The 25,791-nt window shown below is 32.0% G+C and overlaps 1 protein-coding gene and 1 long non-coding RNA gene across 4 annotated transcripts in view; one reads left to right on the top strand and one right to left on the bottom strand.

The window, feature by feature from the left end:
• Dyrk4_0 (dual specificity tyrosine-phosphorylation-regulated kinase 2) overlaps window positions 1-25,791 on the bottom strand; it is a 127,090-nt gene that overhangs the window by 77,920 nt on the left and 23,379 nt on the right. For all 3 annotated transcript variants that reach the window (XM_029040059.2, XM_011183788.3, XM_029040061.2), the window contains exon 3: window positions 6,332-6,390. The gene's annotated coding sequence lies outside the window, so the exon portion shown is untranslated. The remainder of the gene's footprint in view (window positions 1-6,331; window positions 6,391-25,791) is intronic.
• LOC128920539 (uncharacterized) lies at window positions 21,915-22,700 on the top strand. The gene is made up of 2 exons (XR_008470623.1): window positions 21,915-22,440; window positions 22,505-22,700. It is a non-coding gene; the product is annotated as an uncharacterized LOC128920539 (long non-coding RNA).

Genomic DNA, 25,791 nt, shown 5'->3' with positions numbered 1-25,791 from the left:
TATCATTATCGGTCGCGCCAGGTGCGCGGCGTCGTCCAGACGTCGACGCGTTTGGATTATTTGTGAAATTCCACAATTGTAAAGAATATTCGTGACCATGTGCCGCGTGCGTATACGCGAGTTCGCAGACTTGAGCGTGAGCGTTCAGTCTTTTTTTGTGCTCTTAAATATCTTATTCTCGTGTATTTTTAACGCGCCTATTTCTGTTTAGCGAAAGCCAAGCATGTGCGTTTGAGTTTTATTGTTGCTTTTGTGTTGTTTGTGTGAAACAAATTTTTTGTTAACCCAGTAAGCAAAATATTGCTCTTTAGTATTTGTATATCTATAACCAAATAATCTTATAATTTAGTTAATATTTAGGGATACTCGTATTTTATTAACGCTTCCATCTCTATTTTCTAAATATCATTTAATTTATCCTTTTTGTAGTTTTACTTTTGCCGATATTCTTATAAATTCTTTTTCATTCTCAGCAGAAAAATTATTATATATCCCATTTCGATCCTATACATTTTTTTATATTCCTCTTTCCTTCTTTATATTTGTTCATTATTGTGCCTTTCTCCCCGTTTGGCATTCTCTAAGTATCCGCGTCGGCTGCTCTCTTCAACTCCCTTATTCAGCCCTCTTCTTTCCACTATTTTAAGCCCACATCATCAGTTTGGCTCACTGGGTTTAAGCCTATCCATACGCCTATCTCACTTTGTGTGGGTTTCCAAGTGTCAATGACTCTTTACTTTCTTTTTGCATAAAAACTATGTAGATAATACTCGTAGCTATATATCTGCTTTGTTCTACACTCCATTGTCTGTCGACAGTGTTGTTATTGTCATTACGCTGTGCCTTTTTTCTAACCCTTCCATTGTTTATTCTTTCCCTTTCTCAATTTGTTTAGATCTAATCAACATTTGTTTCTTGCTCTGCTGGTCGCCTTTCCCAGTCATATTTGTGTTTGTAGTTATGAGTGAATGTGCTTTCATTTAAATTATTTGTTGTATAATTATTTCTATTCAGTTTTTTTTTCTTTACCATAAGGCATATATGCATTTTTTGTGCAGAAATCATAATGCTGGAATTAAACCGATATTTTAGTGCAAGCAAAAATGTATCGACTATTTTGCAATTTTCAGTTCAAATCTTTGTAAGCGCATGACTTTGAAATCTTTATTAGATAGGCAGAGACGGAATGCATATCGCTAGTTGATATGTACTAGGTATCGTATATTTTATCGACTTTTAAGCAAAAGTTATCGATTTTAATATCGATTCGGAGTTTTTAAAGTTACGGAAAGCCTTTTTCGATAGCTTTTTCTATATTTTGATAATTTTTGTACTGAAGAGTTTAACAAAAAATATTTTTTTTTCTTAATTTGGATTTATTATTTTGATAAAGTTGTCGTATAACAAATTATCGATTAATTCATAGAATTATTTGCTAAGCTTAGCCATTTATTTCTCTAGCATGCTTATCCATTGACAGCATGAAAATATATTAATTTTCTATTAATCGATAACTCATTTATAAAATTATCGATTTATAAATCCACTATTAATCGATAAATACAGTTGAAATAATTTTACTGAACTGGTAATATTGACATTAAACAATCAACTTTTCATAGTTTTAAGAAATGCATCAGTGAATTTATCGATTTTTGTAATATTTGTATGAATAGTAATGTATGTATCGATTTTTATATACCAAAATTTATTGGTTTAGATATATTTAGATTTTTTCCATGAATAATCGATTTAAAAAATATGTATTTGGTACTTTAAAAGTATAGAATATTCATATTCGGGGTATATAGATAACTTCCAATTATCGATAATTTATCGATTATTTTTAAAAACAAAAAATATTGGTTAAGATATGTATCGATTTCCTTTAATAATCGATTTCAAAAATATGTATTTGGTACTTAAAAAGTATAGATTATTCATATTAGCGGTATATAGATAACTTTCAATTATCGATTAATTTTATATACCAATAATTTATTGATTTAGATATTTATCGATTTTTCCGATTAGATTTTTCTTCAAAAATATATATTTTGTACTTAAAAAGTATATATGATTAGGTTTGTAGCAGTATATCGATTACTCTATAACAGAATTTCCATACCTCAAGCCTCACAAATGCACTTAACAGTTCAATATTATTTATAATTTCATATGAACTTGCCCTTCATATGTATCTAAAACAAGGTTCATCTGAGGCTATTTGCATTTAAATAAACACATTTATAGCTTCAAGTCCATAACTGATTTATTATTTATTTCATTTTTGTTACATTTTCTTTTTTTGTTTATTTTAATACCATTTACAATTGAAAAAATTTTTATATTTATTACAATTTTTTTTCAACATCTTACTGACCTTTTACGGATTTTTTACGACTTTTTTAGCTTATTTCCCAGTATACGAGTGATTAACCTGCCTTATTTTTAAAACGTGATCTGTTTTAATTTCATTACACTCACAATTTTAATTGGGGAAAATCACACACAGGAAAGTAAGACGGCTTGTTTTCTACGCATCACAGTTCAGTGCCCCTGCATTTAAGTGATACTCGCGCGTAGCGGTGCTTGGCTGCTCTTGTGTAATAATTCAAAATTCATTTAGCACAATTGAAATTCCGTCAAATGTGGAAACTGTTTTGGCAACGCCATATGAAACAAATATGAAATGCAAAAACAATAACAATAGGGTCGCAGTGGGTTCAATGTACGCGGCGAGCACAATTAAGTAGAAGTGTGACTTGAGTGCGCCGAGAAATTGTTGCTAAAATTAGTTATTTATTTTAAGAACTAAGCAAATTTTCGAAAAGAGAAATAGTACAAAGGAAAATTCTTTCGCACCTCTCGTGGCTTTTCAACTTTTCACAATGAAATTCCCCGCAGCCCACGCAGGCCACCCCTTCTGTTACTTGTGGCAGCATTTTCCGCACTTGAAAGCAAAGTTCTTACTTTCCGCCTTCATCAGCGCTGAATGTAGTGCTTAATAGCTGCTTAGAAAATGCTTAAAGTTTGTAATTAATCCGGTTAAAAATCCATTTCACCTGAGCCACCACAAATGAACTCATCTCTGAAGGCTGCAGCCAATAGTTTGCTGTTCTTGCTGCAATTTGCTTGCGTTCACTTTGTTGCTGTTGTTGCTTTCGCTATAGCCTTTGCCTCAATCTTTAGCTTTTATTGCAATTGTTGTTTTTATTTTTATTGTTAACGTGCTTTTCATTGTTTCTTTTATTTGTTGTTTGTTTTTTTCTTCTTCATTTTGCATTCTATCCAAGCTCTCGTGCGCACAAAAGTATGCTTCTCAAAGGTTTTCCCGTATTAATTTCGCTTGAGTAGTCGCTGAGCCTCGCCAATGTTGAAGAACTCAAGGTTGAAGTGTGTGCACTCAACGGTTTTTCTGGGTACTTAACGTGGAACGTGGGAAGCCATATAAAAATTTTGGGTGAAACCGCGGAGGGGTTTACTCAGTGAAATATAATATTAGTGAATAAGAGGGAAGTCACAGGCTAAAGGGACGTCTTAAGGAGGCGGATAAAGCTAGGTGCTTTTCATATAGTTTGATTGGAAACTAGCAGCTGTATTAAGATATAGTAGGTGGAAGATAAGTGGTGAGTGATATGGAAAATTGAGTTTATTTTTATGATGATCTTCAACGAAGTCCCCTAACCTTCAGTACTTCTTCATTTTAGAGTATATTGAGACTAATCCTGAAACCATCACGATAGAGATTGATAACATACATAAATATTATATATGTAAAATAAAGCTCCAGAACTTCACTCCAAGCTTCCTCCGTGAAATCAGAGATCGAGTACAGTTTGGCAGTAGTAGTGGATTGACCTAGATACATATATCCACGTCGGACTCATACGACGTACAAAAGAATATTTCTTTAATACGGGTATGGTCAAGTTTTTTGAAAGTTATGGACTCGCAAGCTGAACACCGGTATTTTTAGTGTCATACCCGTGGAGATATTTGACATATTGATTTCTTGTATTATTCATGGATTTTTTGGATTATGGGGTTGTATGTTTAGGACTTATACTACATTAAATCGTCTCATATAAATATCTTAGAACCCAATAACAAAATATTTCGAGGTTAGACATGATCAAGAATATTAAGATGGTTTCTAAATCCTTTTGTCCGCATAGAAAACTTCTTAAGATATTGTTAGAAATCTCTTCGCAAAGTCTCTAAAATAGATCTTATTATCCAATATTTGATTCCAGCAGAGAACTATCACGCATTTGAAATTCTGGAAACATAGACCATATACCATACACCTGACCTTCAATGCTTTAAGAAAGTGTGTCAATTGCTAAGAGATCTTCACAATATTTATTGTTTTCTTAAAACACTTCCTCAAAAGTCGACTTAATTTCTTATTTATTGTTATCTTTTTGGGTCTTTAATAGTTGTAGATTTCTTTCAACTTCCTCCAACGCATTGAAAGGGAAATGAAAGCATTGTAATGCGATGTCCGTAAAAGTCGTAACAAATAAAGACAACGCCGCCAATAACAACCATTTCTTCATGCAAATTTTTAATTTCTCTACACTCTTCACCAAACGGCACATCCATCACTTGCCAATTCGGTAGTCCAACAACCACGTGCTGCCTGCCAGCCCTCAGCACGTCGCCACTTAAAAATGCGTGTGTGTGTCTAAACGAATTTAGTTATATTTATACCATATTTACATGCAATACACGCATGTCGGCATATATTAACTTGTCTATTTGTAGCGTACAAAATAATTTTCGCGCCTCGCAGCAACGCATCGCCATCATTGTCTGCGATGGCATCTTAATTTGTGGCAACTCTTCGTTGTAATGGAAATGGCATGGAATTTGTGCCGGGAAGTCAATTTGTTATGGTTTTCGCTTGCGATTCGCGTCGACAAGTGCGTAGCACCACTTTTCGCGCACACTGTTTATACGCAGACATTTATACATGGAGAGATACTTATGAGCTGCCTCACTTATCTACGCGCTTCTTTGGTTTTGGTATTTTGTAGGCTTTTGAAGACGGCATTGTAGGGATTAGGAGATAATTGTAATAAGGGGTGTGACAAAGGGCTGTTCGACAACAAACGTGGTACGTGCGCTTAATGAGGTTTGAATTTAAAGTGAGTAGGTTTTACTGTGTCTATTTACAAGTATGTATATATGTAAGAAATTCGGCGTTAGTACAATTTAAGTAGCTTTTTCTATGATTATGTGGTTAATTTGTGCGGAATTTAGAGTGTGAATTCGGCAACATTTACGGAATTTTAATAACCTGCTAAGGCTGTGGCATGTTCTTTGCGTAGCTGTCTGGCAAAGTGTTATGGCATGGAATTCTTATGGAGTGCGAACATTTTGAAGCTTAGTAGGCTGTTTTGATATTACGTTAAAAAATTTAAAGAGTAGCAAATCAAAAAAATATCTCTGTTGCGTTCAAATAATTTGACTCAAGATTTATCGGTTTTTATGATCGATCAGTAAATCAATTTTTTTGCTGCAGAAATAGATTTTTTTGATTATTTATCGATTTTTTTTTTAATTTTCTGAGTATTGTAATCGTGTATCGATTTATAAAGCTAATTTATCGATATTTTCAATAGAATTTATTTGTTTTTTTTTTTTAATTTTTTTTTATTCTGATTAAAAATATGTTAAATAAAAATTAACTAATCGAATTAAAATCGTTTTATTTAGCGACTTTATGGAATTTTTAATCATCTACCATTTCGAAAATATTTTAAATTTTTATATCGAAAATTATAACCGGATGGTCAAATTTTGTTCAAGTTTTTAGCCAATATATCGATTTTTAAAGTCTATGATTTCATATCAACCATCTACCATTTTTTAATCGATTATTCTAGAGCTTTATATCGATAACATAACCGACGAATCGATGTTTATAGCCAATATATCGATTTTTATAGATAAAGAATCTAAGATTCCATATCTACCATATTATTAATCCATTATTTTTTTAATTTTGTTTCGATAATATAATCGACTGAGCGGCTTTTATGATTTTTATATTCATCTACCATTTTGTAAATCGATTTTTTTATATTTTTATGTCGATTATATAATCGACTAGTTGAATTTTGAACAAGCGTGTAGCTAATATACCAATTTTTTTAAATCTACGATTCCATATCTATCGATTATTAGAATTTTTTTCAATTAAATACATACTTGTAATCGATTAATCGAAGTTCAAAAATTTATCGATTTTTTTTTAAGTCGATCACCATATTTTATATATCAATTTGATATTCAAAAAGTATTTTTTTTTTGTTTAACTCACCTTAATACACGACTTTAATTATTGCTTCCTTTTTTTTGTAAATGTTCTGCAGAAATTAGCTGTAAAGATAACAAAGAAAGATATATGAATTATATGTCATAATTAAGAATTTAAGCTTAAAGATACATTATGATAATTATAATTGTAATACAACGAAGGCTTGGCCGACAGCAACCGACTATAATATAAACCACGAAAGTGTCATTAAAATTTTTAAATTTCGCTACCGAATGGCAAATACAAAGTAATGGTTGGAAAAAAACTGGTTAATCCGTTAATTGCAGCAGTGCAGATTTTTTGTTGTTTTTTTTTTGCATTAAAAATTTTTTATATTTTCTGTTCCAGGTTTTTATGCTTTCTGCTTTCATTATTTATTATTTCATTTTTTTATTTTCAGTTTTTGTTTTATTAATTTTAGTTTTTATAAAGTAAATTATTTCTTTAATTTAATATAATTATTTATTGTTGTAATACAATATTATTTTTTATTAATTTTTTTAATTATCATGTCTTCATTTTCGTTCATTTTTATTTATTTTTATTGTCTTCATCTTCTGCATGAACACTTTATTCATGGTTGCTGCCGATGTCAAGTTATTAAAGGTGACTAAGCAGCAATTACTGTGTTAATAAAATAAAATAAAAACAAAAATAAAACTTCAACAAAAATTAATTGGTATGTCCAAAAAGCAAAACATAATGTTGAAAAAGTGCCATTAATCAAATGTAGGAAAACAAGTGAAGCGAAGCAAAAATTATATGCAACATTCGAGACTAAACATTTCCGAGACGAATTAGCGTTAATTATAAATAGATAGTTATTATTTTGAATTTTCTCATATTTTTAGCTTTATTTTATACTACTTTTGGTAGTTTTTTGTTTTATTTTATATTTATTTTTCATCAGTTTTCTTTACTACTCAACTTAATTTAATAACATGATAACACACGGTTTACGCTTGTAAATTAATTAGTGGCACTCAGCATTTGGCAATCAGCCAAAGCAAGTGCTTCTGCCCATTTACATATGTATGTATGTACATTTGCATTTGAGTTTTTACAACTTCCCACTCGCTTGCGTAAAATTGGTATTTTGCTAACGTCACTTAATTCGAATCGACTGCCAATGAGGAAGCGCAACACGCCTATTGTTGCTACATGTCACTAGCGCTTTGATTATACGCTTATAAATATATTCATATAGGACTGGGTTTGAATGGTTTTCCACCTACACTACTTGTGCCAGCTAACTGTCCGTCCACAATAGTTCCTAGTTTTTGCTTTAGTTGACAGCGGTCCGTTTCTAAAAATAACAATAACCACAGTCTACGTTATGTTAAAAATCAATTATTTGATAAATATACTCAATTACATCCGTAATAGTATTTCTAAGGCACTGTATCTAAGGCACTCTTCCTCTGTCCTTTACCACTTTGCTGTTACTATGTGCTGTCGATGACTTTCTCAGTCTCTTGTTGCTTTGTCACTTCGTTTTAGTCACGAATTCTCTGTTCTATTGACATAATCGGCTTTTGTAAGCATATATTTGTGCGTTTGCCTCACGCTTACAAGGATTTCGAGCTGGTAAAAGCTTTTCCTGTTAAATGAGACTACTTGCTCTGAAACTATTAACCCTTAAGTGGTAATATGGGGCTTAAAGGAACAGGTAACAAATATGTGATGGAAACCAGGAAGATATGTCACTTTCAAATTAATAGTTTATCGATGGGGTGAATCATATAAGAGGACATGTATGAGGAGGGTTTATACGCAACAATTTTAGCTTCTCAAGAGACTACAGTATAATAACACAGTATTAGCTTTGAAGTCCCGCTTTCAGTTCTTGTCTTTGTCTTAATATATTTTCTAATTTATTATTTTGATATTGCTTATTACACAAAATGTATAAAATTTCTATTTTATTCTTCATTTTCTTACCCTATTTCAATTTTAAATATTTTCTTACCATTTTTAACCCTTTTGTGTACAACTCATACCCCTATCTTCATAGGTCAAGCACTTTGTCACCTTCTAATGCACTCCTTTTACATATGTTAAACGATATATATGTATATATTTAGAATGCAAATAAATCCAATGCAACAACAACAACAAGTTTATACAAAGACAAGTGCAAAGGTATCTGCTTACTGAAATCGAACAAATGGCAAACTTGCTGGCAACCACCGTCTGTGAGTGTCACATGCAACCATCAACCAGAGGTTTATTGAACTGTTAGCAAAGAATAGCACAGGAAACCAAAAGCCACAAAATAAATACCATATACATATGTAATGGTTTAAGCAAGAAAAGCTATATTTATACTAAGGAGAATACCATTAAACAAGTATTTAAACAAGTTGCTGGAAATCATGCAAATAACTAAAAACATATAATTTAATATGAAGAAAAATATACTCTTTGATAATATAATTAAACTAATTTTCCATGAACTCTGTTCTTATTGTTTAAAAAAACATATATAAATTTATAATTTAATGTTATTTCAATATTTTTTTTATTTCTGCCACTCTGCTATCAGGTGATGTAATGCGGTTTATAATTCAAATAGTTCAAAGTGCATTAATAATAAGCATTGTAAAATACAGTTATTATTTAAATAAATATGTATTTAGCAGCTGCGGTCGCACGTTTCAAAAACACGTGATCCAAATACATGTAATCATTTTCAATTAGCTATATGCATAATTATAAAAAAGAATAGCTGGAAAAACTGCGCCACAATTGCAAAGAGCGCAAAGTCAAGAAAAACAAGGCTACTTATGGAAGTGGTTATGATTTCATTTATAAACATAAATTTATATATTTCTGCTAATATTTGCAAATGCAAATATGGTCTGAGTATAAGCAAGTGGAAATGCAATTTGCTGTAAAAATTTATAACTTTATGTTTAAACTGTATTTACTCGTACTTCCCAACTGCATTAGCTATGTAATAGATTTTTAAAGTTTTTCCTATTTCTACAATTGATATCGATTGGATTCTTTCATCATTAGTAGTTCATTATGTTATTTATAGCAATTGATTTATCGATTTGAACGCATTTAAAGCAATTAATTGTTTTGTTATTGCCATTCCCGCCCTGCTTCATTGTGCAGAAGTGTGGACGATGTCAACATCAGATGGGACGACACTAGGAGTTTTCGAAAGGAAAATTTGTCGCAAGATTTATGGTCCTCAGAACCTTGGCACGGCGAATACCGCAGATGATAGAACGATGAGCTGTACGAGTTATACGACAACATTGACATAGTTCAGCGAATAAAATGACGGCGGCTACGCTGGCTGGGTCATATTGTCCGAATGGACGAAAACACTCCAGCTTTGAAAGTGTTCGATGCAGTACCCGCCGGAGGAAGCCGAGGACGGGGAAGGCCTCCACTCCGTTAGAGGGACATGGTGGAGAGCGACCTGGTTACACTTGGGATCTCCAACTGGAGCCGAACTGCAAAGGAAAGAGAGGATTGGCGCGCTATCATCGATTCGGCTATAACCTGCTAAACGGTTCAAACGCCAATCACATACATACATACATACATATGGTCGTTTTACAAGTTTTTCTGACTAATCGATAACAATTATCGATAAAAATTACATTTAAGCAATCGATGATAAAATTGATTAAGAGAAAAATTGATATTACTACGTATAAACAAATAAATGCAAAACTCTAATATATTTAGTTTAGTAATCGATTATAAAATCGATTTTTTACAGTTTTATTATTTTGTAATTATTGTTCACATTAATGTTATCGATATATGTACTTTTTATAACGGATTTTATGTTTCTTCTCTATTTTTAGCCACAATTCGTTGCAACAACTACAACTACAACCAGGTTGTAATTTCATATTCTGAGAATGAACTTAACTAGCGACGTTCAATGAGCCGGTAAGTCATTATTAAGTTTCTGGTGTCTGTACTATTATTTCTACACATATACGAGGGACTGGGCTGTATAATAATTAGTCAAAGATTTGCTTTTAGTCTAAGTTGTTTATTTCTATGCTCATATAGACACACTAGAACGTTATATGCTTATAAATGCACTTACTATGTAAGAATACTAGTGCTAAGTAATTTATGTGCCTCCTCAAAGCAAATCACCTATACAATTAATCACTTCTACGCATTGTAGTAGCTTGTGGCTGAATACTAAATGGCATTTTCACTGATTCATGCATTAATTACATACATTTGTTTGAATAAAAAATCATGCATACAAGGGTTAATAGATTTATAATTAAATGAAATAATGCAAATGCAAGCGAATGTCAGTGCATTAATGACGAATTTGTTTAAGAAACTAGGTAAATGTGAGTTGGTAAATTTTTATGCTGAATATTTAAGAAAAAAATATTTTTTTTTTAATTTTTTTTTTTTCAAAATAAATTTTAAATTTTTTTTTTTACAAAATAAATTTTTTTATTTCTTTTTTATTTTTTTATTTTTTTTTAATTTTTTAGTTTTTTTTTTTCAAAATAATTTTTTTTATTTTTTTTTTCAAATTATTTTTTTTTTAATTTTTTTTATTTTTTTACCTTTTTTATAAATTTTGTATTTTTTCTAAAATTTTTTTTCAAAATAACTTTAATATTTTTTTCAAAAAATTTTAATTTTTTTTTTAAATTTTAGTTAATTATTTATTATATTACTTTTCATTAAAAAATCCACATTTCTTAAAAAAATTCTAGCATTCGCATGCACTTCTCTCATTACATCACTGGCAGCTTATCTTTAACGAATCATTAGCGCTTTATTGTATGTGGAAAAAAATTATGATTGTGAAGAATTATGCAATTAAATATTTTATCGCACAACAGTAAGGCAAACATTCGCACTTGCAATACACACAATGTAGTACGGCCTCAACTTCTACGTAAATATTTATTTTTTCAATTTCACAGCAAATTCTAATTTACTTTTTATTCAGCATAAATTCGCGTTGATTAAACACGCCATTAGCTGAGTTATTATTTTTCAAATTACTGCTTAATTTTTTTTCAGATTTTAATAAATATTTAATATTTTTTTATTGCCGCCACATTAGCTGGAAGGCCATCTCAGCGTCAGCGCTGCAACGCGCAAGTGAACGTCGTTGCTGCAATCCGATGCTTTGTGGCAACGTTTCGATTTCTCTTTAGCGCTAAATTGTCGGTGGATTATTGATGTCTTAACAATATAAGCGCAGCAAATGTGCTGGCACCGCGCATGTAATGATATGGGTAATTGCCATTACTTTGGCGCGTATTATGTTCTGAAGCTCATGTGTGCCTACATTTAAGTAAAAAAAATATATTTAAAAAAGCTTCGCTATCGGTTTCCAATGCGGTTGCGATTTCGAATGCGTAATTCTGTGTTTATTTATAGCGGCGTTTGTGCAGAACCTCAGCCGATAATTGCACAATTTTCTCGCTTATATTATATTTCATTTTGAGTAATGCTCGATATCTTGGAAGCTAACGTGATTTTATTTACTTTTCATTTCCTTCAAAAACTTATCTAAGGTTTTTATTTTTGTTATAAGTAATTGCGTTTCAAGTTCGCGTGGAAGCGTCGTAGTAATTCTATGGAGTCAATCTAGATTTGATGACACGTACTTATGACTTATTAGTTATAAAGTTTATAACGCAGGTGTGCTCAGAAGCCTTTTAAATAAAGAAAATATATTTTCTGAATTATTTGCGTGTGGGTTTGGTGGTGAATGAGGGCAAGACGAAATATCTCCTGTCATCAAACAAACATTCAGCGCACTCGCGTCTTGGCTCCCACGTCATTGTTGACAGTCATAACTTTGAAGTTGTAAGTAATTTCGTTTATCTGGGAACCAGCATTAACAACACCAACAATATCAGCCTCGAAATCCAACGCAGAATCACTATTGCCAACAGGTGCTACTTTGAACTGAGTAGGCAATTGAAAAGTAAAGTCTTCTCTCGACGAACCACCATCACACTCTATAAGTCGCTCATTATTCCCGTTCTGATGTATGGCGCTGAAGCGTGGACGATGTCAACATCTCCACATCCGATGAGACGACTCTTGGGGTTTTCGAGAGAAAGGTTTTGCGCAAGATTTATGGTCCTCTAATCATTGGCAACGGCAAATACCGCAGACGATGGAACGATGAGCTGTACGATTTATACGACGACATTGACATAGTTCAGCGAATAAAAACACAACGGCTACGCTGGCTAGGTCATGTTGTCGGAAGGAACGAAAACACTCCAGCTCTGAAAGTGGTCGATACAGTACCCGCCGGAGGAAGCCGAGGAAGAGGGAGACCTCCATTCCGATGGAAGGACCAGGTAGAGAAGGACCTGGCTTCACTTGGTGTTACCAATTGGCGCCAAACTTTAGTGTGTTTCCAAACATAAATCTTCTTAGCATAAATTTTTAGAAAGTACAGGTCAGATACTGTAAAATTTGTATACGGGCTTTAATTTATTGTTTTAGACTTTCTCGTCGGAGCATATATATATAAGCATAAGCATATATATATAAGAAATGGCTTTACTTCCGTTTCTTTGAAACTTGGCATCAAGCAATCGAGATCAAATCGTAGATGGAATTATTGTTGTAATTTTCTCATCGAACTGATTTAATTCTGTCTCTGAAATGGTAGATTCTCCCAATATACCAAAAGTGAGGTTAAGTTGTAGGATCCTAATGGATCAAAGACCCTTAAGATTCAGCAAAAAGCTTGGAATCTGTTACGAATTTCTTTAGTCGGCTAATGTCGAATCTCACCTATTCGCTAGGTTCGCCGAAGGTGGGCCTTCCAAGTTGTTTTAAACTCAGTCTGGCAAAAGCTGGACAGTGGAGGAGGAAGTGAAAAAGGTTCTTCGACGGACATTGGTACTTATTACTGAATTATATAAATTTATACTTCTTAATTTACCAAATTTCAGAAAAACCAACGATTTATGAAGTAACATAGAACAAAAAGAATCTATTATATATATAAACAAAAGCGGTCATCGAAAACTTTAAAAATCATTAATTTAACTTAAAACAAAATTTTTTGTTTTTTTTTTCCTATTTCCGCACGGAGTATTTTCAGCAATTTTTTATTATTTTCATATTTACACACTTCCACTTCCTGCCTGCACTGAATGGTTAGAGCACTCAAATTACCTAATGGAGAAGAAAACGCTTAGAGCAAAGCGCATGCTCAGCGCACAGAGTGACCATTAGCCAGCCGCCAAGCAATACAATGCGTAATGCTGATTTATCCGCAAAGCACGCGTACACAGACACACAAAGCATCGTGCACTTAGCTTTAAGCTGACCAGTTTCGGTACAACAGTAACCCACAAATAACAACAACAACAACTCGCCTAGTTGCTGGCACCATAAAAACACTAAAGCCAAATCATTCTTACTGCCATTGATTTTGATTAATGATGTGTTGGAATAATGATAGTGGTGGTATGATTGTTGTTGTTGTTGCTGCTGTTTTTGTTGTATGCTTGATTAGTTAGTTGGGTGGTTAGTTTTTTATTTATTTTTTCTATTTTTCCATGTATGTAGTTGCCACAGCATGGTTCAGCAGCGCTGTTAGTTACAGGGAAGTAAAGTGGTGTTGCAATTGTTGTTGTTAAGTTGGTGCTTTTGTTGGAGTTTATGTAGTAGGTTTAAGCTTAGAAACACAAATATGTCGGTGTTTATATATGCTTCTATAGATCGACTTTATTTATTTATTTTTCTTTTGCTTTATATCTTCAGTTTCTCGATTGGCAATCGATTTTGCAGTGTTTGCGGATAAATTTGCGAAATTAATCATTACTTCGAGAGTCTTGTTTGCAAATTTTTTAACGCAGAACTTTTTTTAATTAAAAAAGTTTTGATTTTTTTATTTGAAGATAGAACTGACTTCTATGAATAAGGTCGGAGGGTAATATATTAGATTAGATTATTTCCAGCTAGCAATTTATAAATATATAATAAATATTTAAAACACTTCATAAAATGTCTAACTGGAGCAGTCAAATACTAAAATATCACAGCTCCATTAAACACCCGACTTTTATGTGCAAACCTGCAGCTCTGCATTGCCACTCGTTTTAGCACGTCAACATTTAATATCCACCAGCCAACCACGGCACAGCAGCCATTTGTGGCCGCCTTTTCGGCACGTCGACCCACACACAAGTGTCTGCAGCCACCGCAGCCGCCAAGACGGTTAGTCATTGCAGCCGCCAGCAGCTGCCTTGAACGCCGCAAAATAAAAAGCCAACTATTGCTAATTCTCGCTTACATAACAGACATTAAGTCACTGCTGCCGACGTCGCTGCTGCTCAATAAAGCAGAAAAAATGTGCCAGCGTCGGGCTTAGACTTAGAAAAGCATTAAAATAAATACAATAAAAACTTGATGTTTGTAAGCATTTGAGTCAGTGCTGCTGTTGAGAAATCTAGCCATGTCAGTTAGTGTGTGTGTGTGTGTGTGGCAATCATTAAAATTAGCAACAATTGCTTTTTAAACAACTCATTTACGCCGACGAACAGCTGACAGTCAGATGATTAGCCGTACAGCAAAAACTAGAAGCAACAACAATAACAAACAAACACTAGACAAAAAGCTGCTTGCCGACGGGAAGAAAAAACGCGAGCAAACGATAACCTGTTTGGCCGTCAATATGTCAGTCAATATTGTGATTATTATTTGCAATTTTTCGCTTGCTAACGTCACAACTGAATTTTTTTCTTTTGCTCGCTACTCATATTAGACAATATATTTTTCACACTTTACTAACTTGCTATGCTAATTAGACAAATCTATGCATATTTGTATAAATTTTATTTTAACGACGTGCCCTACTTTGGCAGTCTCCATTAGTCAGTATGTGCTTCCGTTCTAGTAAATACTAATCGAATTGAAAATAAATTTAAAACATATGTTTTTTTTGGTGTGTTAGCGACGTGAACTAGTTTAAAATAAAATTTTAATTCAGCAATACAACTTTTGAACTAGTTTTCGACCAGACTACTACTAGTTTCTTGGTAATGACTAACTAGTTTCTAAACATTTTCTAACCAACATATAAAATAATAATAACTAGTTTTTAACCAGTTCTATAACTAAATTTCTAGCTTACAGTTGGCTAATACTATGATTATAGATTCTCAAAGCAACATTTATATATCAAAACTTCAAATATTATAAACAGTTCTCAAGCATTTGGAATTGAACAACACGCAACACTTCGACAGCTTTGAGTCTGTTTTGCAAACTTCTCTGTTTTTTACTGTGACGCAATTCTTTGAAAATTGCCAATAACTCTTAACAACAATTGTGCTAATTTGCTTGCCACCTTTGGCTTTTGCTTTACACTTTTTTCAATTATTATTTTTTTTTTTATTTTTATGTCATAACAGTGGGCTGCACCGGCATCGGCGCTGCTGTAACCGCCTTGACACTTTGCAATTTATGTAAATACTCGCCATTATCAGTCACATTTAGCTACCCATTGTTGCTGTTGTTAATTTATGGCTTCATATGTGCGAAATTGTTGCTTAAGAATTTGCATTTGTTGGTGACCCAGTAGGAACAAAGTGGTCTTGAAAATATTCCCAACATCTATTTGGTTACAAACTAAACTATGACCTACAAAAAATATCTTGGGACGAATACTTTTGCAATTATAGGGTGTCTCTAATCGGAGTGACAGTTTAGTTTATTCTAAAAACTTAAATATTTTAACATTTTGTTTTAAAAATCCTTCGCCTTTTGTTAGAAGACTGTACTTTGAAGCTAATACATCATTACAAGAGCCAATTCTAGTCTCAAATCTGAGTTTTCCGATCGCTGTAAGTATTCTAACGAACTTTTCACTTTCTCTTGAATTTCTTCTTGGGATATTTATTTATTCTCAATAGATATCCATATTCCAATTTGCACCTGTGTTTATTCAAGTTATATTCATAAGCATTGTAATATTGTATTTAAATGCTGTAAGTGCCATTGTAATTTATTCTTGTTAATTACATAATTACAAATAGTATCGAATGATTTTGTGGAGGTGTGAGTAAAACATATTTGCTGTTGGGTGGGAAAAAAGTTCAAGGGTGTGAATAAGTCGCAGTCTGGTATTTGTGACTGTGAATAATTGTAAGCAAAATTAATAATTTGCTTGAGAACCTACGTTAAATGTTGACAATATTATACAAAATACATATGTTTTATTTGTTTTTCAAAACGTTCCTGATTGCTTCTCCCAGATATGCTTATTGAATTTTTTATATCTCAGTTTCTAAATCTTTATTTAAATGTAACTCTGTCTAATTTTAATTATTTTCAATATATGTTCCATTTTCATGTTGTTTCATTTTCATTATGTTTCAATTCCACAATATTCCATATTCAATTTGCTTGCTAAATCTTTATTTTACTCAGCCTAACATTAATTACTTCCAATACACGTTTCATTTCCATACTGTTTCATTCAATCTGTCTAATTTCAATTATTAATTGTATATGTTCCAATTCCATACTGTTCCAATTTAATTATGTTTCAATACCATAATGTTCCATATTCAGTTAACTTGCTAAATCCTTATTTCAGTCAGCCTAGTATCAATTACTATCAATATATTTACTATCAATATACCATTTCCATATTGTTTCAATACTATAATGTTCCATATTCAGTTAGCTTGCTAAATCCTTATTTCAGTCAGCCTAGTATCAATTACTATCAATATATTTACTATCAATATACCATTTCCATATTGTTTCAATACTATAATGTTTCATATTAAAATTGCTGTATAAACCTTCATTTTAATTTCCAGCTATCTTATATCAATTATTAAATCTACATGTTCCATTCCCATTATATTTCATTCCCAATCTGTTTCAATACCATAAAGTTTCATATTAAAAATTTTATTCCAGACTATCTTTTTAATCCATTATTAATTATTTATGTTCCATTTCTATTGTGTTTCAATTCTTAATTTTTCTTAATCAATTCATAATTTTATTTTACTCACTTTTAACATTTTCATCATGCTTCTTCTTTCCAATCGAAACACTTTTTTCAGTTTTTCAGTTATTCGTTTCCTTTCTCATTTCGTTCCTCTTAATTTACATTGCTTCATACATATAAACTAAACAAATTTTTAAGTATTTCTTCTCTATTAAAATCCATTTCCTTTACACTTATTGATTCAGCACGCCTACTTCTTCACACACGTCTCTGTATAACTGTATAAATATTATATAAATCAGTTACATGTCTACGAACATTTAAATTTACATAAATTAAGTTATGTCTTTTAAACCCCGTCTGCAACACAGAGACTTTTGATTGACAGCGGACATTGCTGGTGATGAATATAAAGTAATGCAGCTTTACAAAAGCTCCATCATGAAGAACCCATTTTTAGAGGCGAGAGAATTGTATAAAAGAACTATTTAAGTAAGATATGTTTATATGTAAAATGACTTAAATTGTCACAAGTCTTATTATTGGTAGTGCGGCATCACCAAATTGCTAACTTCATTCTGTGGAGATAGAGAGATAGACTAGGCAAAATATATAAACTTAGCTGAAAGATAATTTACTACATCAATGAAAGCATTGCATTTCCATATAAAATAAATGAAAAATAATATTTTTTGTATTGTATTTCATTATTATTATTATTTTGTTGTTTTTTTTTTGTTTTTGCTTACTCCCTGAAGCTATCAGTGTGTGATTGTATTGCGCGTGTGCATGTGAAAGAGCTGATAATCAAATATATGCTAATATATGGGCAGCATATATTAAAATAATTGCCAACAGCAGTCGCATGCATAAGTAGTTGGACAATACTGAAGGCAAAAACAACACTACAACAAACAAAAACAAACAGTAGCGCGTATCATTGTCATTGCGTCTTTACGTACGCACATACAAAAATGGTCAGAAGCAGCTTTTAAAGCGTTTGCATGCTTTGTTTCTATTTTTGTTAATGCTGGAAATTTATTTGTGTGACAATTTTTTTCTTTTTTACTCAAGCCTTGTGTTTATATGCAAAGCTTTTCTTTAACAAATGTGCCGTTGAAAGTTCATTCACGTGCTTGTTATTGCTGACATTTTACTATATATGCCTGCTAAGAGACCCCTGTGCGTATGAAGAACTGCGTATTAAGCGTTTGGGTGTGTTTCTAATACTTATGTACTTAATGTGAATATGAGTATTTTGATCCTATTTTGATCAATCAGAAGTGCAATCTTATATTTACTTAGTTCAAACTTCCACATTCATTACTGGATTCAAAAAGTTTTGTTAATGTAATTTTTTATAAAAAAGTGTTCCCTTCTCATATCATTCCGTTTCATTCTCATTTTGTTTCTGTTGTATTTTTCAATAAATTCAATTGTTTTCTATTTTCTGTTTAATTTTTAGTCTGAAAAATTCCATTCTCATATGTTCCGTTCCATTCTCATTTCATTCCATATACATGTTTGATCAATTCCGACATTTAAACATATAAGACACATAATTCGTTCCATAAATAATAAATTACGTCTGCCTAATGTTTTTGTGTTTCGATTTTGTTCTGTTCCAGTCCCTTTTAAGCACTCAATGCGACTAATTAATTATATAAATCTAATTTTTTTGCCTTACTTCAATGAAAATAACCTGCGTTCTATTACACTTTCAACACGCTTTGTTCCGATTCTAATCGTTCCGCTTTAAACATTTTGCTATACCATTTGATTCATATTATTTTCATAACAATAATTTGGTTTCATTACAACTTCAATACGATTTGTTCCGATTCCAATCGTTCCGCTATAAAAAATTTGCATACCATTTGAATAACATTACTTTATTAACTATAATTTGTGTTCTATTAAACTTTCAAAACGTTGTGTTCCGATTCCATTCGTTCCGTTGCAGAATATTTTTTGAAAAATTGAGAAAATTTTATTTTGTGTTTCATTTTATAATTTCGAACTGCTACTTATTGCACTGAAGCTACAACAAAAAGAACTTAAGTACATACTAAGTTTATGCAGCTGAAAGCAAACTACAACAAACTCGCAGCAAATATCTAAGAGCCGCAGTAATTTCGCGAACAAGCGTAAAAATATTAACTACTTGACAATAAAACGCTTTGGGTGGCCGAACCAAAAAAGAGAAAATTGCAAATGTGTGAATTTATGCTGAATGTCTACAAAGCAAACCTTCGGCCGCTGCATTGTTTGTAGACGCGTCTTGAGGTGGAAGAAATGCAGCAAAAAGTAGCTATTTTAGTTTCGCATTTGCCATTGCTAAGTACTTCTGTCTCCGCATTGCTTTATTATTACTTTGTTGCTGTCATGTGCATATTCCAGTTGCATTGCAATACTCACGTCTGCTTGTAGCATTTGTTTTGCTGTTTTTGTTGTTGCATTAAAAACTAAGACATTAGTCCAGTCACAGCTGAGAGATTAACGCGTCAATTTTGCTCATAATATTTCTGTTTTGTTTTTGTTTTTGCTCGCTTTTGCATTCTTAACGATGTGTCTCGCACAGACCGGTACTTGGCATGCGCGACGGCCGTTAAAAGCTGGCAGCAAGTGGACTTTGGTATGGCGAGTGGTGTGCAAGTGTGTGGGTGTGTGTTTGTATGTGTCTATGAGTAACTGGAATTAAACGTTGTTTGTTGCTGAGTGGTTGCAATTGTTGCTGTAAATAATTTATAACATTTTAAGACTTCGCTTGATATTTCTTTATTAATTATAATTTTTATTCTTTTTTCAACAACTTCTTTTCTAATCTCTCCAACTAACCAAACTCAATCAAAATTCTATGCCCAGCACCACCAGCGCTTAGTACCGTTACATTTCAGCGTTTTTTCTTTCTATTTTCCATCTCCATTTCTCTTTATTCAAAAACCCACTAAGCTATGATACTCTCCAGCTATTTTCAGCTGACCAACTTTATTGCTTCCTGCACACACAGTCACACACACACAAGCATACATTTAACTCTACTCGCAGAATGTCCAACATAAAACACAACGGTCAATTCATTTATGGGCACTTTGAACTCCACTGTTGCGGCAATGATCTAGCTAACTATGCAGCGATCACATTGCGAGCGCTTCTGCTTCTTTTTTCGTCTCATAGCGTAGGCAAAAACAACAAGTACACCACTTGTGCCGCGGGAACGCGGTGGGTGGTGTTGTGCACTTAAGTGCGTGCTAACATTCTAAACAAGTGCTTAAATGTGTGCGTTTGTATGTGTGTGTGGGCGAAATTATTACAGTTGCGTTCGTCCGCAGAAAGTTAGCCAACTCTGCGGTTTTATCATCGCTTCTTAGTTATTTCGATTATTTTCAGCTGTTGCTTTAATGTGCAGCCATAAAACAACATATTAACAAAGAATTACGCTGAAAAGATAAGCGTCGGCCGCTGTGTTGAACGGTCAGCGTTTAGTAATCGCACAGTTATGCGTTTATAGCTTATTCGACTTGCGGTGGTTGCGTTATTCATTGGTTTTTCGCTTAATGAAGATATGTATGTATATAAATTATATTTATTTGCGGTTTATATATAAGAAAAAGTACTTTTTCCTTAATTACACACATTCTTTCACAATGTTGACTCTCTGTAGAAAATTTCAGAAGAAATTCAAATTTTTTTCTTTTGCATAAGGCAACCATACAGTAGTACAAACAGATTTTAAAATATGTGAATTTATAATTAAATACACATTTTATAAAACAAAAATTTCATTTCCAATACGTCCCGTTTCATTTCCATATCGTTCCCTCGAAGTGAATACTCAATTCCGCCATTTAGAATAAGAAAATCAGTAAAATAGTTGCTGAATATAATGAATTTATGATTACATACAAATTTTTATAAACAAATGTTTCATTTCCATTTCGTTCCGTTTCATTTCCATATCGTTCCCCTGAACTTTATACTCAATTCGGCAAATTTATAATAATGAAATCAGTAAAATAGTTGATAAATACTATTAATTTATGATTACATACATGTTCACGTGAATTTTATGATCAATTCGCCATTTAGAACAATAAAATAAATTTAGCAAATAATATTACTTTTTTTTAAGAAATTTGTTTCATTTTCACAAATTACGTAAATGTCACAACTACAAAAATAATGAATTCAAGTTTCATTCTCACTTCGTTCCATTCCATTTTCATATCGTTTCCTTGAATTTTATGCTCAATTTCTCCATTTAGAATAATGTAGTAAATTTAGCAAAATTTTTACATTTTTATTAGAAATTCGTTTCATTTTCACTGCATTCCGTTTCAATCCCACATCGTTCCTACATAAAAAATTACGTATATGTTATAAATAAACATAATTTTCTAACAAGTTTGTTTCATTCTCAATTCATGCCGTTCCAAATTCCAATTCGTTCCATATAGATTTCATATTTTGTTTCTATCTATACTATTTTTAAATACTTCAATTGCCTTTCCTTAAAACTAATTTAAAGCAAAATGAGTTAACAACTTCATGGAAATTTAGACTCACTAAGTACACATTAAAATATTAATGATGATAAGCATGAAAATTGTAAAAAGTATTAGAGCACCGGGGAAACCACACAAGGCGATTACACGCTAAGTCCCGTTAACTGCAGTTTAACGCTACTAAAAATTATATGATAAAGTTATGCAGTCGAAAAGCAGAAATATTTACAAAATAGGGTGGTTCCGACTTAATGGGAACATAAAAAATCCTCTTTATATATAGATATAAATACATACATATCTATACACGAAAAATATAGTTAACTGCATTTCACCCACCTTTTGACACCCTTTATATGCACTTAGCTTTCAGTTTGACCACTTAAGCCATACACAAAGACACAGTCAAAAGCTCAGCGCAGTGTGCAAGTAAACCGATAAGCAATCAATCACACCTTACAACAAAACCAATAACAATTAAACAATTTTTTCTGTATTTTTTACAACAAATGAACTTTGACGTTTAGATTGCCGCCGTTGGCCATGCACTGAGTCGCCCACAAAACTGCAGCCATTAAGCTTACACATTTCAAATGAAGACAAATGCGGTATTTTGATATGCTGGTGCATAGGAAAAAGAGTAAATAGTAAACAAGAAACGTGCGTAGAAAATTATATAATTTGTCTTATTGAATTTTTATGTATTTCTAGCGTGGAAAACAAGCAGCAAAGTGCGGAGAAATTGAATATTAACTAATTAGTGTGTTTTCGTATGCATGTTAAGTGCAGAAGGGGGCGTAATGGATTTTGTTAACACAAAAAAAAAAACATTTTCTTTGTGCGCCATAAAAGCTAAAGGTAGATGCATAGAATGCAAATGCAAGGTTGCAATGGCGGACATTTTTTTTTAATAAATAAATAATTTTTTTTTATTTCTTCAATTAATTTTTTTGTATTGAAAAAAAAGCAAAAAAGAACACAATTTCACCATCAATCAAAAAATGCATTCCTTTGTTTCAACATTCAGGAATTACTCAAAAAGCACCGTTATACGGAAACGCAAATATTAACTGACCGCTGTTTTCAGCTGAAAAATTTCGAAAATATGTGTATATATAACGCGTCATCATGTTTCCCAATAAACACTTTCTTTTCATTTTTTTTATAATTTCTTCTTTCTTTCTGTAAGCTCTTTGAATCATCAAATCAATAATGCAGGTGAGAGTGAGTAAAAGCTGTTGTTGCTTAAACTTACTTATTTCGCTCGATAAACGTTAATTTTCACTTAAATATACGTAATGCTTGTGTTGCTTATCAATCTGCATTACGCTATGAGTATTGATTAATTTGCAAGTGTTAAAAAGTCGGCGACAAAGGCGCTTTCACTGCGGTATTTACGCAATTGCATTTCGTTTTCCGTCTGTATGCATATTTAAGTATAAAAGTGTAATAAATGCGCTGTTGTCAGAATATAACCGTAAAATATATATTATAATTGCAATAACACACTAGTTACGTACTAGTCTGTTGGTAACTAGTACCAACTGAGTTGAAAAGTGAGTTGAAGTATTAACATATTTGAAAACTTACGGCTATAAATATCTTTTATTTCAGACAATTTTATTTTTGTTTGTATTACAACAACAAAAAATTAGGTTAGATTGTGGGTAAACAAATTCGTGAAAACATAAAAGGGATTTTTTTTTCTGTTTTCAGTTTTGTTGTTGTTATTATTGGTTTGTTTCTTTTTTAATTATAAATGTTTCAATAAATAAATAAAAAACTCCAACTAGTTATCAACTAGTAACATTTGGACCATTAGCTATATGAACATACGTAGGACATAGTGCGTGGTTTATAAATGCCTGTTGATCTATTGTTCATAAATTTAGTTTCTTTTATTTCTAATGAACAAATTATATTTAGCACTTTGATAAGAGTTAATTTTTATATAAAAAAGTGATAAATTTTTGGGGGTTACCCTGTTAATACAGACATAGTAGCGTGCGGTTGGAACAACACTATTTTTAGATAGGTTGCAATTACAAATAATTCTTATCATTATACTTCCTGCGCGCAATTAAATGTTCATTAAATAAATAAGTCGGTCTAATGTGCTACCTTAATCGAACATCGAAACATCGATTTCTCTAGAGAGACCTACATTTATATGCAAGCAAGATGATCACTCATTTAATATTTTTTTGTGTTAAGAGGTTACATGGGTTTTGCCGGGTAAAAAAGGCTTATTTTCAATATTTTTTTTATATGTAAAAAATTATTTATTTAATTCAAACTTTTTTTTGTCATAAAGATACATATTTAAAGAATATTTTCTGAAATTTAAAAAAAAAATATTAAAACTCCACCATTGTGCTGTCATTTCCGGTGACACCTCGGAAAACAGATGCGTCCGCGTTGTCAGCATAACTCCTGACAGGATCATCCAAAATGAAAAAAAAAAAATGAATAGTGTTTTTGGTAAGACCATAAACTCGTGCTTGAACGAAGAAAAAAAAATTGGAATTTTGGTAGATATTTTTCCAAAAAAAAAATAAAAATTTCGGTCAAATTAAAGTTTTGGGTAACAATAATACCTGGTTTGGAGCGCACACCTTCCAAAGGTTGTATCTCCGAAACTATTATTCGGATCGACTTGAAAATTTAGGATAATATTCTTCAGATTATGAAGAAATTAATAAGCCAAAAAAAACAAAAAAATCGATTTTTTGAACCCATGAAATTCATGTAATATTATAACCCAAGAGATATTTTCAGTGATTTTCAGTGATAATCTAACAAGCAACAAGTTTTTATGTAGAAAACAAAGACTAGTAACTTAAGGATAGACCGAGTCTAGAACTCTTTGTCACAAGGTATTAATATCTATGTTATTTTGTTCATTCGAGAGCGAGTAATTTACTGTTCGCAATTGCTTGTGTTCAAAAATGTTTTGTAAAGTTATAACTTCTAAAAGCTTAGCTTCCTGACTAACGGTAATTTTAGACTATATGCATGTGGTAATAATTATTTGTAAATGTATCACACTTAATAACGCCACCACAGTTGCACCAAAAAGTGAAACTCCGACAGCTACAATTACAATACTTCAGCAGCAGCTACAACAACAAACACAGTCAGAACTGGTTTTCGACATTGTTGGTACAAACATATGCACATTTATGTAGATACATATATACATACATATATGCATATGCATTAAATATGTGTTATAAATGGTGAACGATCAGTTATAATGCATTTTATTTGCTTACTTACAGTTGCTGTTGTTGCTATTGTTGCAACAAAGCGCATGTTAAACAAAAGCGGGCGCACTCCTTAATGCCAGACAAGCACACCAGCTCATTGTATATGTATGTATATAAGTATGTATGGCTTATGTACATAACAAATGTAATATAATACAACAATTGTGCTTGCCTTTTGTAACAAAAATAACAATAAAAGTAATGCAAACAATTGACAGTAACAAAAATGCGGCATTTATTTATATTTTTTATATATTTGTTATATATTTTTTGTACATATATATATATATATATGTTATATACATATATTTCCTTTTTAATACACCAAAAGCCACCAGCAGCATGACTACCTTCCTGAGTGTGCCGTTGGTGAACGTATCACCTTCAAAAATTTTTATAAAAAACTAGAAGAAACGGTGAACACACGCCAAAGCGCTGGCTTTTGTCTGCATGCCACTTATGCTCATGGCTGAAGCATGGCAAGTTTTTGAAATGAAAATGCATTTTAGCGCTGCAATTGTTGTGTTGTTGTTTCCGATTCAGGTGGCTAATATAAATTAACAGCTTTGTATAGATGGCAAATGATTAAGTTTTACTTCATGTTGCAACAACAATGTGGCAGCATTAACGACAACACCCAGTGGGCACACCCATTTTTGGTTATTAAAAAAATATTTTTTTTTACAGTGGTGAATTCCGTTTTTTTTTTTTTAATAAAATTAAATTAAA

The sequence above is a fragment of the Zeugodacus cucurbitae genome, chromosome 3 (assembly GCF_028554725.1).
Source record: "Zeugodacus cucurbitae isolate PBARC_wt_2022May chromosome 3, idZeuCucr1.2, whole genome shotgun sequence".
Lineage (NCBI taxonomy): Eukaryota > Metazoa > Arthropoda > Insecta > Diptera > Tephritidae > Zeugodacus > Zeugodacus cucurbitae.
Note: the sequence above shows the minus strand (reverse complement) of the source record. Positions and strands in the feature narration are given on the sequence as shown.